The 12,050-nt window shown below is 34.7% G+C and overlaps 1 long non-coding RNA gene across 4 annotated transcripts in view; it reads left to right on the forward strand.

Annotated features, from left to right (window-relative positions):
* The window catches only part of LOC149784698 (uncharacterized), a 192,562-nt gene that overhangs the window by 155,172 nt on the left and 25,340 nt on the right, over nt 1-12,050 (forward strand). The window lies entirely within an intron of this gene.

Raw genomic sequence — 12,050 nt, forward strand, 5'->3', positions numbered from 1 at the left:
TGTTAATGATATCTTTTTAATTCAGTTTAATTTTATCATCACCCCTGTTATCCAAATATTTTATCAAGTCCAATACGATATCTTGTTCTAGGATCATGTAAATTTATTGTTATAAACCCATGCGGAGTAGCTTGCGCTTGTAAAAAGAAATTTCTGAATTTAATTATATCCATGTCACCGCTGCACCAGGTTTGATGAATATTTCGCAACGTATGTGTGTCTACGCCATTAAACACAACTAAAATATTACAGTTATCTCTGATCACTTTTGGTATTTGTGTGTATCGTTGAGTAACATAAATAACATCGGTATTTTTATGTCTACCTCGAGAAAAAATCCTGGCTGGGTTTGATTGTTTGTCCAGCATCACATCGTCGTATACAACTAAATTATTAATAAGTCCGTCTATGGAATCAACTGATGGTGCTTCATCAATATCGGTTATAAACTCGATAACGTCGTTAGCGTTTTCATTAAAATCCTTAAGTACATTATAACATCGCTGATCATCAACTGACGGGGCTACCAAATATAATTTATCCCATTTTAACCATCTCATTATAAGATTAAGTAACAACTGTGTCTTTCCACTTCCAGATGGTCCTATTATTATCATTCTGATGGAATTTGGTAACGCAGGATGGTGCTTGACAGGTTCTTGTGTTCTTGTCGCTGAGAAATCAATTATATCCATGCTGTATAAAATATATATGGATTTATATTGCTTACGCTGTAGAGTTAAAACTCCAACTACTGATTTAGCTACGGTTATAACAAAAAATAAAAAAATAGCATATGGTGGAAAATGTTCTGTATGCGGTAGAAAGAAATTTTCGTTTTTACCTAATAGGCGCGGTGGTGATATTGCAAATTTGATGTCAAAGTTTCCAGGTACTCCATGGGCTAAATACTCTGGAGAAAAACATGTACCAGGATATAATTATTGCGGTCCTGGTACTTGACTCGATATCAGGCTTGATAATCAGGATCAGCCAAAACCAGGCGAGAAACCAATAAACGCTATTGATGTCGCATATAAAAGCAATGATCTACAAAATAGGCATATTGCAGATGTGAAATTAATTCATGCGTTAAATGCTATAAAAAATAAAAATATCAAAGAAAAATTAGCTAATTGGTTAGTAAAATCCGCGATGAAAGGTAAATTAGCACTGGGGGCTGGTAATATATAAATGGAATCGATTTATTATTCACCAATTGGATACTGGAAGGGTAAAGCAGCAATTAGTAAACTCGCTGATGCAGCAGCAGTTAAACATTCTACTGCTAAAGCGTGGTTATCCAAACAGGCAATATGGCAAATTTATCTACCACGTCCTAAGCAAATTTGATTTGCTCATTTTAGTGTCAGTGTTCCTAAAGAGGTTCATCAAGCTGATATTCTGTTTTTACCACATGATACTGTACGTAGAAAAACGTACAAATACGCGCTAACTGTTGTTGATGTTGCAAGTAGATATAAAGATGCAGAACCGTTAACGACTAAAACAGCAACTGAGGTAGCCGACGCGTTTAAACGAATTTATCAACGAGGTGGTGGACCACAAAGTGGTCTACGATGGCCACAGCTGCTACAGGTTGATCCTGTCAAGGAGTTTCTTGGTCCAGTATCATCGCTGATGAAACAACATAATACCAAAATACGACGAGGACATACTGCAATTCATCGTGATCAGGCAATTGTTGAGCGATTTAATCGAACACTTGCTGAGCGGTTATTTGGATATCAATACGCGAAGGAATTTATTCAGGATACGAGATCTCGTGAATGGGTGGCAAGATTACCAAGTGTGATAGCTGCATTAAATAATGAGATTACTCGAATGACCAACATGAAACCTATTAATGCAATTACAAGCGCGCACATACCTACACAACAACGTGATTTTTCAGCACAACCATTATTAGGTAATATCACTGTTAGGTATTTATACGAGCCCGGTGAACTTGAAGGTGGTAAAAAAAGAGCAACTGATCCTATTTGGAGCGTTACCACACATAAGATATCCACCGTGACAAGATCCTCAGGTAGACCCGCAATCTACAGACTGGATTCGGCTGCTCCTCAACGTGGATTTGTGCGTGAACAATTACAGATAATTCCCGATAACACACAATTACCACCAAAATCACTTCGGTGATTTCGATCACTTAACTAGCACCACGACGTCGATTACATTAAAGACAGGTCAACATTATATTTTCTCGTGTATGACCAAGATTGTTATTTTTTCTATCTACAGTAAATTGTCTTGGATCATTTTTCAGATACCGCCATAGCATTATACAATTACAACTTGCGCAATGATTATTCTGTTGTTGTTTCAGCGCATTAATAAAATCAACATCAAGATCAAAATTGCGTTTATTTTTTTTATCACACTGTTCATAACCAGAGAATTTTTTCTTATTATATCACCGTCAACATCATCATCACTAATCACTGACGATTCGTCTCAATTGAGATATTTTTCTAACTCGAGACACTGCGAAATAAACCAAGTTCGACCATTCGATGTGATCATCAACGATCCAAACAACTGTATCAGTAATAGTTAATCCCTGAGATGAATGAATCGTCATCGCGTATCCAAGCGTCCACGGGGATTTATCAGCACGTAAAGCATCTTCAACAACATCAACATCAACTGCAACAATATCATTCAATACAAGATTCTGTTTCCTCTTTGACTCTCCTGGTATATCACCGTCGATATTTTGCCGTCGCGTATCTGCTGGTCGATAACATAACGGAACTGACAACATTGGAAACTTTTCTCGTTGTAACTGAAACAATTCCCGTTGAAGTTTATCACGAACTATCTTTCTGCTTGCAACTATCAAATCGTTTGGTCGCCACGTTTGCAGAAAGTCTTTCATGGGTGTTTCTGAAATTATTTCACGCATTATTTCACATTGAATTTTATTCGGTTGTAGTCTGATTAACTTTTTAAATTCCTTCAACGCTGCATCAAGTGCTCTATGATCATCAGATACTTCTTCAGCGTGGTCAACGAAATTTTTCAGCCAATCATGTGGAGATGGTCCAGCTACGGGTGGTGGTTGACCATGATCGCCGCACATTATCACGGCAGTATTTCTTGTTAACAACCAATCAAGAAATGTTTTTAGTGTTTCTAGCGGTATAGTGCATATTTCATCCCATATTATAATCCTTGGAATGTATTTCTCTCCCATCCTTAAAGATGTCCATGCATCACCCTTCCATCGAAAAAAGCTGTGATAAGTATAGGAATTAACACCACGTTGTTTCATCTCTCTCGCTAGTCTATGTGTAGGTGTTAGTACAATCATATCTGAATTCTGAAATAGTTCGATAGCTCGAGTGGTTTTACCAGAACCGCCAGGTCCATTTAGATAAACCGTTTTGTGTCTAGTTATTGGATAGTATACCGATGGTAACAACGAAGTTGTCAACGTTTGATATTTATTACAGTAAATATCTTTAACCGCAACATCAGCTGATTCGGAATAATCGAGCATATATTCATTTTTTATTCTCCACGAACCCCACGATGTATAAGTGCCTATGTTTAATCCTTCTAACAGTATTGAATGTTTTTTACTTATATAAAACGAATCAGTAGCAACTCTGACGGCATGCGTAGAAACCTTATTTATCATCGATAATAGATTTATTGAAACATACGCGAGCATCGATGATCTTAAATGAGTATACTGAGATGACTCACCGTCCATGTAGCTCACAATTGTACCTAGTTTATTTCCTTTTGACAAGAAAACTGTTTCTCGACTTATAAACGTGTTCCTGTTCGTTGTATCAACGATTATAAAATCTAACTCAGTATCGTCCATGATCAATCTTACACAATGTCGTCTGTGATCATATGCTGCTCCTTGTGTAAATTTGCCAATTATTTTTCTACCAAGATCCTTCGAATCGGTTTCGTCCGAATGTGGTAACCAAACCTCGGTTTGTTTTCGATATGATATAATTGCTTCACTTACAATCAACCGTGTTAATATCGTATAATCAAGCATATACCGTAATAGTACTATTGGTGTCCACATTTTTTCTGAAAAATGTTTTCCAAACCAAACATAACAAATTGGATGAAGTCCTTTAGACATTTCGAATGACTCGATACGAGCAAATCCAGTTAGGTCAAAATCCGGTAATGGTCCATTTATCGATACTCGCGTCATTTCGTGCGTCGGATGACCGAATCGCTCAAAATACACAGAACAATCTCCATATCCAAGAAAACTTCCGGGATAACAAGCAACCATATCAACTGAAATAATATCTCTGTGATCGTATTTAGTATTCCACAATCCGCCGTGTCCATATTCGACACAACTGGATACTATGTCACTGAGAAAATCAAACCGAGTTGGTTTCCACGAATTTTTCTTTCTAGCAAAATGAGCCGCAACTGACGGAACAGTAAAACAGCTGCTCAATAATTCGTCAGCGTCATCAGTATATTGCAGTGCAAGATTTTTCATTTTTTCGTGAAGAGGATTTGTTCGATAAATAACGCCATTTGGTCTCACAAACTGATCAAATTTCATATCTGATTCGTCGTTAGAACTTTGAAATAACCATACTGACACAGGATCGTTTTTACTTATTTCATTAATAAAATCAAACTTACCTCCGTCAGAATTATCTATGGGATAACATTTAACAGTTCGATTTCGTGGAAACACTGTTACTGCGTTAGTCCACGCGTGTGCGTTATGATCAATAATTGTAATTGAGGCTCCTTTTGATTTATATTTTGATTCATACAAAATCTCCCCTGTTATCGTCACTACGGTTATTGGAAATTTTAATATTTTTCCTAACCCAGCTACATCTTTGATAGACACACCGGTATCTTTAACCATATCTCCCCAAGTGTTTATTATTTTACGTCTTTTATCCGTTAGACCGTTTCCACGGGCCGCGTTTGTAAAATGTTCTGTTACTCGTTCAGCCACACAATTTAGTTTTGAAAATTTCATCGGCGATAGTTTATCAACGCTGGGTTTTTCATTTATCACATAGATTCCATAAATAACCGTGGTCACAGGATATGCTCGTTCATAATACGGTTTGTCAATGCCAGTCAATAGACCTGGTTTGGAATTTCTACTTAGTACGACAGTTTTTTTATTACCGTGGACAGGATCATATTTGTCACGGATAATCCAATCATCTGTTTCTGTCAACATGACGAATTTTATTCTGAAAAGATACTTGCGATTATCAAGATAGTTAATGATAATTGCTGCTTGTTTGTCGTTCATCATAGCGTTAATGATATTTTTGTTGCGTATAATCTTGAAAATTGACCAGACATGAGATGCACCATCTGTGTGAAATTCTTTCTTGGCGTCGTGAATTTTATTAATCAAACCCTTATTTTTTGGATCAACCAAATCTCGTATCGGTAGGCCAGGAGATATCCTGTCAAGATTAAATCTATCTCCACTTAAGGGTTTTATTCGGGATAATCTATCGAATTCGTTCATATTATATTTCAAACAAATATTTAAATAAAGAATATTATGTATACAATGTCTCAATGCAAATGGCTCATGGTGGGTTCATTGACTCGTTGTAATAAATCCTGCAAAAAGGAATTTTGCGGACAACACATGCAGTGCGTTAACCGTGGAAGCTTAGGACCAATACCATGTCTGCGATGTGGTGCTGGAGTGCGAGGAAAAACAGAATTATGTGGAAAGTGCGGTGGTAAACGATACAGAGAGCTTAAAAGATATTATGACAAAAAAAATAATAGTAGTGAAAACGCCATAAAATCCGTGGAGGATTATCCAACTAAGTTTTCAGACAAACAATGATTTAAACAAATAATATTATCATATATGGAGCAAAATGAATTTATCCAACATCCTGTCATCAAGAATTACGAATCAGATATTAATGGTATGATCAGACACTGCAGGTTAAAAAGACTGGTTGGTTATATTACTAATGTTGGTTATCTAATGTTCACATGCGGGGGGGGGGGAAAGAAACATTATCTGTGTCATAGATTTACGTATGAGTGTTTCTTCGGAGTGATCAAAGATGGTTTTGTTATTGACCATATTGACGGGGATCCTCAAAACAACTCTTTATCCAACCTTCGTGTTGTCACGCAAAGCGTGAACTCTGCACGTGGTAATACTGGAAGATGTAAGACAGTTTCTAGAAGGGTAGTAAAGTCTACAAACATAGAAACTGGTGAAGAAATTACATTTCAGTCTATGAGCGCGGCTGCGAAATACTTTAATATTAATCCGCGTTTGGTACAATTTATCGCAGAAAATATAACCAGATCTGCTTTCTCAAAAAAATATAAACAGAAAATCACCTTTCAGTATCAATAATTATCATCTCTACTTCGAATTAGATTTATTTTTTTTGGGGTCAGAAATTATCATTATTATACTACTTATTTTTTGGTTCATGAAAGGGAGGTAATCATATACAACATCCAAGGTCTGTGATGCCTACCCGTTTATGATTTCTAACTTACAAAAATATACAGTTCGTGTATTTTTCTGTTCTTTTCGTGAAACATTTAGAACAGCGCAACACATAGAATACATCTAACCGACATGTATATTCCAGCTTACTGAGTGCAGAATCCAGCGTCTAGTCTGCATCAATCGTGGCGGGTTAATTTTAGATCTACAGTACAGCACAGGGATCCTGCATGCATTTACTCGATTACAGAAATACGTGCATATAGTGTTTGGAATTAAAAATCAGTTGCATTTTCCTTGTTCAGTGCAGAAATATAATGCGAGATTGTGTACATATGTGTGATTATGTATTTATGCGTATGTGTGGTTATTTTTTATCGAGAAATATTAGCAACTAAATACTCCCTTGACTATGACACAGATTTACGAGTGGGAAATCTCGTAATATATATTTCTCCATTGAACAGTTATAGAGAGGATGGAAAATCTCGTAATTGTCACAGGAAGGATGGAAAAATCTAGCAGTTATGTTATAGGAAGGATGAAAAAATCTAGCAGTTATGTTATAGGAAGGATGGAAAAATCTAGCAATTGTCATAGGAAGGATGAAAAAATCTAGCAATTAGATGATCTGGACGGGATGGCGTGGTGTGGTGGGTGGGAAATTCCTTAATTCAGCTTTGTTTGGTGAAAATATATTATATAAACGTATTTCTTGAATTCAGAATTGTATTATTCGAAATTAGTTCCTTTTCAGCTATATATTAACTTCCGAAACATATAGTGTTAGAAAAATTCGATAGCTCAGTCGGTATCATATTGGACTATGACGCTCGCGGTCCAGGATCGAATCCCAAGACTGACAATTGGTCGGGTGGTTACGCATATTAGCGATTTTTATAATTAATTGGGGCACTGCCAGCCCCTCTCCGCGAGAAATACCCACCCATATATCAACTGGTGGTTGATACATGTTTTCTACCACCCACGGGTTGATTATTTGGTGGGTTCTCAGTGGAGAAAATGGCCTCATTTCATTCATTCATTTCATTATATATATTTCATTTCATTCATTGCATACTTAATGAACCTGCAAAAAGACTCGAATAGAGGTTCATTCATAACATATTTTTGTGCTGTCCTTAATTCATTCATTGCATACTTAATGAACCTGCTAAAAGACTCGAATAGAGGTTCACATTTCATAATATATATTTCATTTCATTCATTCATTGCATACTTAATGAATCTGCTAAAAGACTCGAATAGAGGTTCACATTTCATAATATATGTTTGTACCGTCCTTGAAACATCCCGACGAACTCGCTAAACACTCGCTAGGGGTTCTAAAGGGATAATTTTTTTTATTTTAAAGATTTATATACTAAATAATGAACCATGAAAATATCAATGATGTAATTGTTGCTATTAAAATACTAGAGGAAAACGGAATTAATATATCTAATGAACTAAATCCTGAAAAAATAGTTTCTGATTTTGAGATTTTACAAGAACGTAAAAACCAAGGAATACACACACTATCATCTGAATACAAGCTCATGAAACGGATTCAGGCGGCAATGTTTCAGTTGCTAGCTACCGTAGAAGATAATCAGGTGAAGGAATTCATTCCTCTCTCTGCCGCAGTAGAAAGAATTAGATTGCTGTTATCCCACGAGTACGAGGAAAAGAAAACAATTAGTACTCGCATAAGACTATTGAGAAAAATTATGTTAGCGAGCAACCCCGTCCAAAGTAATAATTCTGGTGAAAATAACTCGCTCTGACCACGTGCAGATTATATTTATTTCTGAAATTATATTTATTTCTGAAATTATTTTTTTTTCTGAATTTATCGTTATTTCTGAAATTATATTTATTTCTGAAATTATATTTTTTCTGAAATTATATTTATTTCTGAAATTATATTTATTTTGTAATTTTGATGGGTTAGTTGGTACTTAGATTTATGCAAATCAATCAAATTTATAATTTTGATGGGTTAGTTGGTACTTAGATTATGTGAAATGATCAAATTTGTAATTTTGATGGGTTAGTTGGTACTTAGATTTATGCAAATCAATCAAATTTGTAATTTTGATGGGTTAGTTGGTACTTAGATTTATGCAAATCAATCAAATTTGTAATTTTGATGGGTTAGTTGGTACTTAGATTTATGCAAATCAGTCAAATTTATGATTCTGATGGGTTAGTTGGTACTTAGATTTATTATTTATTCAGAATTTGATGTGTTAGTTGATGACTCAGATTTATTATTTATTATTATTTATTTTGAATTATTATTTATTTCTGAAATTGATGGACTAGTTGGTACTCAGATTCATTATTTATTTATAACTCTGATGGGCTAGTTGGTACTTAGAATCGAAGATTCTTATTTATGTAAAATGATCAAATTTATAACTCTGATGGGTTAGTTGGTACTTAGAATCGAAGATTCTTATTTATGTAAAATGATCAAATTTATAACTCTGATGGGCTAGTTGGTATTCAGATTTATGTAAAATGATCAAATTTATAACTCTGATGGGCTAGTTGGTACTTAGATTTATTTCTGAATTATTATTATTTATTTCTGAATTATTATTTATTTCTGAATTATTATTATTTATTTATAATTCTGATGGGTTAGTTGGTACTTAGATTTATGCAAATCAATCAAATTTATAACTGATGGGCTAGTTGGTACTTAGATTTATTTCTGAATTATTATTATTCATTTCTGAATTATTATTATTTATTTCTGAATTATTATTTATTTCTGAATTATTATTATTTATTTATAATTCTGATGGGTTAGTTGGTACTTAGATTTATGCAAATCAATCAAATTTATAACTCTGATGGGTTAGTTGGTACTTAGAATCGAAGATTCTTATTTATGTAAAATGATCAAATTTATAACTCTGATGGGCTAGTTGGTACTTAGATTTATTATTTATTCTGAATTTGATGTGTTAGTTGATGACTCAGATTTATGTGAAATGATCAAATTTTCAGAAAAAAAAATAAAATATTTCAAAAAAGATGAATTTTTCAACACAATTACCTCATCAGATATATTTTGCACCAATATTTTTATTTATTTATTATTTTTTTAAGTTGATGGACTTTAATACAGGAGTGTGCATAATTTAGAATCTGATCTCTGTCACAAATGATCTCGGTAATATGTTCTCGACGGAGTTCATCTAACTGTTCTTGTGTTAATAAGAAATCCTCGCTTCCGTATTCATCAATAACTAAATTAACGTTAAATTGTTCTGTGTTTTGTGAAAACGCTGTTCTGATGGCGTTTTCAAGTGCTTCTTTGTCATGTATAAAAACCCTCACGTGCTGGTACATTATATAATATTTATTGGATTAATTTAGAATCGAAGATTCTTGATCAAAGATCTACAATTTCACATATAGATTTATTACAAGCTCTTCTCCACGTAGGTCAATTAAGCGATTAAGGTGGTCTGTGAGTTTGAAATTTATTCGTGACAAATACTGATTATGTGTGCGTAAATAAACAGGATTGGTTGGTACTTGCACGATCAAATCCCCAGGGGGAACTTGTGGTGTAAATGTATATAAAATATATCCTTGTTGAGCTTGATTTGATTTTCCAAGATCTATTTGATAACTGCCTTCGATTACGTCACAAACTAGATTCACCGCGATTGTCGATGTTATATTAACGATTCCCGGAGATACGTGTCTTCCACCGCCGAGTGGATCATTATTATGTCTAAGAACAGTTGGAGATGGGGCTAGTTTTCTCCACGCATCGAGTATTTCAGAAAAGTTTTTGTTGATAATATCGTTGAGTGATCTTATCAATTCGCCGGTTTCAAATCCTGGTAGTGTAAATTTTAATAATTCTGCTTCAGTTATTTTATAATGATCAATGTATGCTTGTTTGATACTATTTTTTCCTATATCTATATAATCATTAACATTTATTACCTCAATAATGGTCTGATTAAAATATTTAAGATCAAATACAATTTGATTTAAATGTTGTATCGTTGCAATGATCTGATGTCTTAGATCGTCATTAGGATACTCCAGGATATAGTTTTTAAACAACTGTGCTAGTGTCGTTAATGTAGTTGTGTATTCAGTTCTAATTCTGTTTGCATGTAATCTGAAATATCCTTCATAAACGATATTAGTTGAAGTTTTTTGCATCAAAATCATAGATAGAAAACGGTGTCATAGGATAATATTTTTCATCATTAATAATACGAAAATCCCTACCAGTCCATGGATACGAATCTCGGTATTCTGGAGTTGTTATAAACCTGGCTTCGTCAGTAAGAAATTCAATTAATTTTGGTTCAAGTGGTCCTTCATGTACCGGGGGAACATCAGGCCAACCTAGTACGGATCTGACTGAAGATTGATAAATATCAACGGCATAATCAGGAGAATGTATCTCTACCGTCGAGGACAGCGTTGGCTCATGAATATTAATCGATATTTTTGCTTCTTTTCCGGTTATTGATTTTATTCTACATTGAAATTCCTCATTGATCTCCTCGATCTCATAACTACCAGTGGGTATTCCAACAACAACCCAGTCAGGTGTTCCATCGGGTTTGTTTTTATTAGCAAATACGAGCGAATTATTTGCTGGTGTACCATGAAATGATTTTGATCTGATATTTGGCCAGCTGTAATATACCCGTAATTGCGCTAGTGCAATTTCATTAGCGCGAATTGCAGTTGGAAAATTGATATTAAATTCGGGATTAATAGAGCTTACCGAGATCATCGTTGTCTTGTGCGGGGTTGTGTTTGCCACGATCTGCTGGAGTAATTCCGTCATCATTGATACTCGTACCTTCAATACCAACGCAGTTGTATGCGCTAATCATCTCCGAAAACTCAAAATCAGATATAATTCCATCATTGAGACTCGCTGATAGCAACGAGGATAACCTCGTGTATGCGACAGTTGCTATGTGTAATTTTATCCTGTAATCGGATAATTTTTCATTCGTGCAAGTACATATAATTTTTTTGCAATGATATTAAGTACACCTGCAATCGTTGTTGCTGCACAAACAGAAATAGTCACAGCTACTGGTGTCATTATTGTTACCGTGGATAATATTATTCCAGCTCCAGCAACAACAGCGGATACTGAATAAACAACAACGTCAATGACAACTAATCGTCGCTGATATTTTTTTATTTTTATTGTATATTGTTCAATTCGATCTTTCAACGTTGCCTGCCATTCACGCGCTTGATTGTACCTGTATGCAACGTCGATATAAGTACTCATTATATTTTATGCAGTAACCAATTGAGGTGTTTCAGCTACAAATTCCAAACACCACCAGTAAGATGTTGCGATTAATTCCTTATCAGCTGCTTCCAAAATAAATATTTCTTCAGTTCCGTTATTTAATATAACGGATACAACCCCGGAAAACCTATCCGTTGATTGACGCCATGGATACGTTGTAAATATTTCAAATTTTGCAGCACTGAACACAGAAAACCTGTACACGCCAGTGACTGTTGCGGTATATTTGAAAGTATT

The sequence above is a fragment of the Sinohyriopsis cumingii genome, chromosome 14, assembly GCF_028554795.1.
Source record: "Sinohyriopsis cumingii isolate HCF-2022 chromosome 14, ASM2855479v2, whole genome shotgun sequence".
In the NCBI taxonomy this organism is placed as follows: domain Eukaryota; kingdom Metazoa; phylum Mollusca; class Bivalvia; order Unionida; family Unionidae; genus Sinohyriopsis; species Sinohyriopsis cumingii.